This window comes from Diaphorina citri, unplaced genomic scaffold (assembly GCF_000475195.1).
Source record: "Diaphorina citri unplaced genomic scaffold, Diaci psyllid genome assembly version 1.1 scaffold2133, whole genome shotgun sequence".
NCBI lineage: Eukaryota > Metazoa > Arthropoda > Insecta > Hemiptera > Psyllidae > Diaphorina > Diaphorina citri.
The window spans coordinates 9,165-16,378 of record NW_007379558.1 but is presented as its reverse complement, the minus strand read 5'-3'; the positions used below and the strand labels follow the sequence as shown (position 1 = coordinate 16,378).

Here is a 7,214-nt window from a genome sequence, read left to right as displayed (position 1 = left end):
CACTATAGCGTGAGAGTGTAGATCTGTGGTAAATATAAAATCGTCGTGCGAAATCAAAAAACTTTCTTCGTTCGTTCAATAATGACATCTATCCATCTGTTTTAGACAGATCAAATGCTTTCTCTTGGTTTTGGTAATAAAAATCAGGAATAGAAAGTAAGTAAGGCGTATCAAAGTAAGGAGTTTCAGGAATAGGAAGTAAGTAAGGAGGATCAGGAATAGAAAGTAAGTAAGGCGTATCAAAGTAAGGAGTTTCAGGAATAGGAAGTAAGTAAGGAGGATCAGGAATAGAAAGTAAGGAGGATCAGGAATAGAAAGAAAGAAGTATCAGGAATAGAAAGTAAGTAAGGCGTATCAAAGTAAGGAGTCTCAGGAATATAAAGTAAGTAAGGCGTATTAAAGTAAGGAGTCTCAGGAATATAAAGTAAGTAAGGCGTATCAAAGTAAGGAGTCTCAGGAATAGGAAGTAAGTAAGGTGTATCAGAGTAAGGAGGATCAGGAATAGAAAGTAAGTAAGGCGTATCAAAGTAAGGAGTATCAGGAATAAAAAGTAAGTAAGGCATATCAAAGTAAGGAGTCTCAGGAATAGAAAGTAAGTACGCTGGTTTGGTTACCCCGGACGAGTAGAAAGTTGGGCATATCCCTTGTTAGAGCTTCTAGCCAGGACATATAGATTGGAGCGGATACTATGTTTTTCCTAAGTAGGTAAGTAAGGCGTATCAAAGTAAGGAGTCTCAGGAATAGAAAGTAAGTACGCTGGTTTGGTTACCCCGGACGAGTAGAAAGTTGGGCATATCCCTCGTTAGAGCTTCTAGCCAGGACATATAGATTGGAGCGGATACTATGTTTTTCCTAAGTAGGTAAGTAAGGCGTATCAAAGTAAGGAGTCTCAGGAATAGAAAGTAAGTACGCTGGTTTGGTTACCCCGGACGAGTAGAAAGTTGGGCATATCCCTCGTTAGCGCTTCTAGCCAGGACATATAGATTGGAGCCGATACTATGTTCTTCCTTGGCATGGGGAGTGTCATTACTATGAGGTCGGAATCTAGGGAGTTCTCCAGGAGGAGTTCACGCAGACGGAGTTGCCGATTGGTTTTGTCCTTGAGGACGGCCAGCTCACTCTCCGAGATTCGAACTGAAAATGGAAGAGAAAGAGAATCAGTTTATTGTCCATAATCGATTAAAAAAAGCTGTGGGTCCGTCCCTCCGGGAATTTTTTAGCCCGTAGTTTATTCGATCGTGATTAGAGAAAATCAATACCTATGTACCTAGTACCTACCTAATTTGTTTATTATTCAGTTTATTATCATAGCACAGACCGACTGACACAACAGACGACACCGAAGCGAATACAATAGTCCGTCCCTTATACCTTTTTATTACTATTGTAATAATAAAGGAAGGACGGGCTAAAAAAATCAATCATAATATTAGTGCTCGTAGTTATACTGCTCGCATAGGACTAAAAAGTCCCTTTACTCCAGTAGTAGGCTACTACTATTATGCTCGTAGTTATACTGCTCGCATAGGACTGAAAAGTCCCTTTACTCCAGCAGTAGGCTACTACTATTGTTGTGGTCAAATTCTCAAAATAATAAATGAGGATAAAATTCCATCCCTCGGCTGGGATCGAACCCACGTCCTGTTTACCAGGGGAGCGTTTTGACCACTACACCACCGAGGCAGGTTGAAGACATGGACTAGAATAGCCAGCCTAGTTAGCTTGGTTGGTAGCGTGTCCACTTGTCCACGTTGTAAGCGCTAGGTCGCGAGTTTGATTTCCGCCCAGGGCGGATTTTATCCTAAACAAGGCAGACTCGCTATCCTAAATGCTAACTAGGCTAGCTAATGGCTACGATTTCTGTTACTCTAGATTTTTTCCCGTCACGTTAACCCACCACATTTTCAACCACGATTTGTAATATTGTAGGTAATCTCGTTTGGGATAGCCATACTATTATCACGTTATCACGTCAAGTGAGCTCATGGGAAAACTTCAAACTACATATTTCTGACTCCCCATGAGCTCGCGTGACGTGACGTGATGGTAGTGAGTTTCTACCTTAGCAAATATTGAAGTCGAGCCCAGCTCCTACCACAGGTTGAATATTTGGGACATTTCCTGATGCTTTTTGTCGAGTAGATCACTGTGTACCCAAACATAAAAAAAATCAATAAACACTTATGTAATAGAGGAGAACCTCGACTATTTTAACTCCAAAATCCATTGTTCTTTTTTATTATCCTTCAAAGGATATCCCATCTTATCGGAGGAAAAGATCATAGAAAGTAATCATTTCAACTACCCCTCGGTCCCAATTAGTTGAAATAATCAAGGTTCTACTGTATGTATGGCCGAGGTCACAATCAGAGATTTAAACTTGATTTAAGTTCAAGAAGGAAAAATAAATACTCAAAGTACCTAATTATTGTTATGACGAGTGACAAAATAAATACATCAAGTCTTTATGCCCGGGTCCACAGTTATCTACTTGGTAACAAACATCAAGCAGATAAAGGTAGAACCACACTACCATCACATCACGTCACGTCACGTGAGGTCATGGGGAATCAGAAACATGTAGTTCAAAGTTTTTCCATAATATTGGTAGAACCACACTACCATCACGTCACGTGAGCTCATGGGGAATCAGAAACATGTAGTTCAAAGTTTTCCCATAATATTGTAGGTACTCTCGTTTGGGATAGCCATACTATTATCACGTTATCACGTCAAGTGAGCTCATGGAAAAACTACATCTTTCTGACTCCCCATGAGCTCGCGTGACGTGATGTGATGGTAGTGAGTTTCTACGTTAGCAAATATTGAAGTCGAGCCCAGCTCCTACCACAGGTTGAATATTTAAGGAAAAATAAATACTCAAAGTACCTAATTATTGTTATGACGAGTGACAAAATAAATACATCAAGTCTTTATGCCCGGGTCCACAGTCATCTTCAAGCAGATAAAGGTAGAACCACACTACCATCACGTCACGTCACGTGAGCTCATGGGGAATCAGAAACATGTAGTTCAAAGTTTTCCCATAATATTGTAGGTAATCTCGTTTGGGATAGCCATACTATTATCACGTTATCACGTCAAGTGAGCTCATGGGAAAACTTCAAACTACATCTTTCTGACTCCCCATGAGCTCGCGTGACGTGACGTGATGGTAGTGAGTTTCTACGTTAGCAAATATTGAAGTCGAGCCCAGCTCCTACCACAGATTGAATATTTGGGACATTTCCTGATGCTTTTTGTCAAGTAGATCACTGTATACCCAAACATTTAAAAAAAAAAAAATCAATAAACACTTATGTAATAGAGGAGAACCTCGACTATTTTAACTCCAAAATCCATTGTTCTTTTCTATCCTTCAAAGGATATCCCATCTTATCGGAGGAAAAGATCATACAAAGTAATCATTTCAACTACCCCCGGGTCCCAATTAGTTGAAATAATCGAGGTTCTACTGTATGTATGGCCGGGGTCACAATCAGAGATTTAAACTTGATTTAAGTTCTCGGATTGCGTAATCTGATTGGTTGATTTCAAAAATTTTAGCCAATCAAATAGTTTAATGCAAGAGTTAAAGTTAAACCGGGTTTAAACTTTGTGTCCCCGGCCATTATTAGGAAGTCCTGAGAAAACTAAAATCTCATATAAGCCTGATTCTCACTAGAGCACAGGTTACACTCACTCCAGTCACTTAAAAAGTTTTTTTTTCTGACTCGGAGAATGCACATGGCTTTGTAGTTGTCAAGAACCATGCTGCAACCAAAATTAAGACATTACAATAGTATCCTAAGCTAAGAACAAGAAGGTAGAGGTTATATAAAGATCAATAAAGGTTGTGGAAGTTTGGAACTAGTGTCCCTTCTCACCAATCTGATGAGAGACAAACTACAGGATGAGCAAATGGACATGCTATGACACAGACAAAGAGGCTAAGTACTGTAACGAAATGAAAACAGTAAGAGAAAGGAAAAACCGTGACAGACTAGTTTTTCTTAAGTATAAGTAGTGCTTTGTTTAGCCTGTCAGCTTAGAAGAAGTTGTTTAATGATACAATTTTTGCTTCAAACAGGATCATTCTAAAAAAAATAGAAAGTAATACCTAAAATAATAATAATAATAAAAACTTAAATTTGGTTTTACTCTTAGATTGTGGTCGAAGGTCATTGAATGATAACATACTTGTACAAGTCTTGTTTGGACTTTTTGCTGACTATTGGAGGAGGCAATGGTACGGGATGTATTTTACTGTGATTTTTATTATCTCCACCTCCTCCTCCTCCTATGTGAGAATTGTGTGAGTTTAGATGAGGAGCAGTGTGGATGGAGGTTACTGAGTCACTGCTGCTACTACCTGTGGAATAAGAGAGCAAAATATTGTCAAGTAAAATATTGGGGGAAGATTTGGGTGGAAAGACTCAATCTTGAGAATCCTGCCACTTTAAATAAAGCCAAAAAAAAATATTTCGACATTTGGATTTGATGACAAGAGGACAAATGATAAGTCAAACGTAAAGAAGGGAGACAAAGGGGGAGAAAAGCATTAGGAAAACCATTAGGTCTGGAACGAAAAAAAGGGAGAAAAAGGGGGAAAAAAGCATTAGAAAACCCATTAGGTTTGGTAAAAAAAAAAAAAAAAAAAAGTCAACGTGCCCCGTCAGCCCCGTGTAATATCCATCGTGTGAACAAGGTTTAAAAATTACGCGATGCGCATCGTGTGAAGACGGCCTAAATATACAACGAGCACAAAAATATTTTCTTTCGAGGCGGCAAATTTTAAATTTCGTTAGTGTTTGAACGAAAAGTCAAAGGTGTAGCTGATTTTCATGAGATTTTGCCAGAAAGTTCTTGGAAAAAGCTCTTTAAAAGCGTAAATCTAGGTGATTTTTAAACAGTTCTGTTCAATTTCATAACTTTGAGTTGTTTGTAGAAGATTCCACTGAATTCAGTAATTTTGGTACTTGAAATTTAATTGTTGTTCGTCCATAATTGTTGGTGTATTTCTGTTCTGTCCGCAGGTGTTTGTACATATGGACTTTGACGCGTGGCTGAGCATTGTGGAAATGGTGCTCGAACATAAGAAGCGACTGAAGAAGTCCAAGGCCACGTCGGAATGCCAGGATTCCACGTCGTCTAAACAGGTAATGTACTTTGAAGTTTTGCTTAAAGTTGAAGGGAAGTGGGAGAAAAGTTGAGGTAAAAATGTCGAAAAACCATGAAACTCTGCTTCGTGTTAATATATTTTAAATAAATAAATAATACCCGCAAAACGGGTGTATATTTACGAGCAGAGCTCTTTTTACAAAATTTCATAAATAATAAAATGTAGGTACACAGAAATATTAGCAAAATGAGAAAACACTTTGCAAGTCAATATAGGCCGGTAGGTGCTTCGAACTCTTGCGTTTACGCCTCCCGACATACTTGATTTCCCAGGGTGTAATAATTTTCATTGCGCTCGCCATGCACGCGGGTGACCCGGGTTCAATTCCGGGCGGGGTAATCAATAAAACTAGTCAGTAAGTAGTCAATGTAACAACAGGATAAACAAGGTAGGTATATTCACTCGGAAAAAATTAGTGATAGGGTGCCCGAAGTTAGGGTGGAAGAACTCTATTATTGGGTTACTTCCCCTGATTTAGGCTGTTGGAATGCTACATTATACCTTACTTCCCGCTTCCCTTCCTATGCTAGCTTCCCAGTAGAAAGTTCAATTTTAGAGTTCCATCACTTATGTGTTTTTTTTTCTCTCGATCAACCTCAGTGGTGCAGTGGTTAACGCGTTGGACTTTGGATCTGGAAGTAGTGGTTCGAGTCCAAGTCAAGTCATAAAATTTGACGACTATGGTGAAACGGACCAGGGCTTGAGACGAGGCAACCCGCTGCGCCTGTGTAAGGAAAGGTACAAGAAGTTGCAGCGACTGTGGCTGAGCCATGGGATTCACGAGGAGATATCGCGATCCATCGAAGCGAGTCACAATCTGATTACGACACAGTGGCAGCACATTTAGGTGAGTTCGATTCCTTGTGGTGAACTTTTTCTTGGACGCTGCTCTAAGATGTAGCCTGAACATTGTCTATCTTTGGTTCCTATATAAGTACCAATGGTACTTTTCAGTACTTTTTCTTTCTCTTCCCCCCTCATCAGGTGGGCGCATGCACCTATCACTCTCACTTCTGCGGGGCGGGCGTGGGTATGTTCCTGCGGGTGCGGGAATGCGAGGTCCTGTTTCTAGCCTCCCCCAACCGAGGCTGCTTTATGTCGCCCCCCTACTTGGACGACTATGGCGAAACAGACCAGGGCTTGAGACGAGGCAACCCGCTGCGCCTGTGTAAGGAGAGGTACAAGAAGTTGCAGCGACTGTGGCTGAGCCATGGGATTCACGAGGAGATATCGAGATCCATCGAAGCGAGTCACAATCTGATTACCACACAGTGGCAGCACATTTAGGTGAGTTCGATTCCCAAACCAAGGCGAACTTTTTCTTGGACGCTGCTCTAAGATGTAGCCTGAACATTGTCTATCTTTGGTTCCTATATAAGTACCAATGGTACTTTTCAGTACCATTTTTTGATATTATTTTCAGAGGGGCAAGGACCTAAGATCTAAGATGTTGGTCCCCTCTCAAAATAAATGGTTGAAAAAAAATTGAAGCTGGGATATTCTGCATAGAAAAACCAGCCTAGTTAGCTTAATTGGTAGCGCGTCTGCCTTGTAAGCGCTGGTTCGATTCCCGCCCGGGGCGAACTTTATCCTAAACAGATGAGATTCGTTCTCGGAACGGCTGGCTTTCTCCTATCCTGTCTTCCTCTCTTCGATTTCGGGACGATAAAATCTCCGTTGTTGAAGTTCCGTATATCAAACCTCAAATCTCTTTTAAAAATAATACGGTAATGAAAAAAAAAAAAAAAAAAAAAAAAAAAAAATTTTAGGGGGGGTAAAAAAAATTTGGGGGGCTTTTTTTTTTTTTTTTTTTTTTTTTGTGGGCATAAAAAATTTTGCCTACCGCAGACTGAGTATGTCTGTTTCAAACCCATCAACATGGTTTTTAATTATGTTTCGTTCATAATATATAAAACCCAGGCCATATTTATTTTTTAATGGCTTTTTCTCCCTTGCCGTGATGGTGGAGTCTTGGCATCGTATTTTGCGAAACGACAAGTTTAATAACTCGGCCGTTCCTGAGGGCGAGAGA

The 7,214-nt window shown here is 40.1% G+C and overlaps 2 long non-coding RNA genes across 2 annotated transcripts in view; both read left to right on the top strand.

Annotated features, from left to right (window-relative positions):
- The first annotated feature begins 2,628 nt into the window (after positions 1–2,628).
- Positions 2,629–3,306, top strand: LOC103518258. The gene is made up of 2 exons (XR_001809767.2): positions 2,629–2,853; positions 3,230–3,306. It is a non-coding gene; the product is annotated as an uncharacterized LOC103518258 (long non-coding RNA).
- A 2,552-nt stretch (positions 3,307–5,858) lies between these two features.
- Positions 5,859–7,214, top strand: part of LOC113471180 — a 10,225-nt gene continuing 8,869 nt past the window's right edge. Inside the window, exon 1 of the long non-coding RNA XR_003393977.1 lies at positions 5,859–6,029. This is a non-coding gene — a long non-coding RNA (uncharacterized LOC113471180). The remainder of the gene's footprint in view (positions 6,030–7,214) is intronic.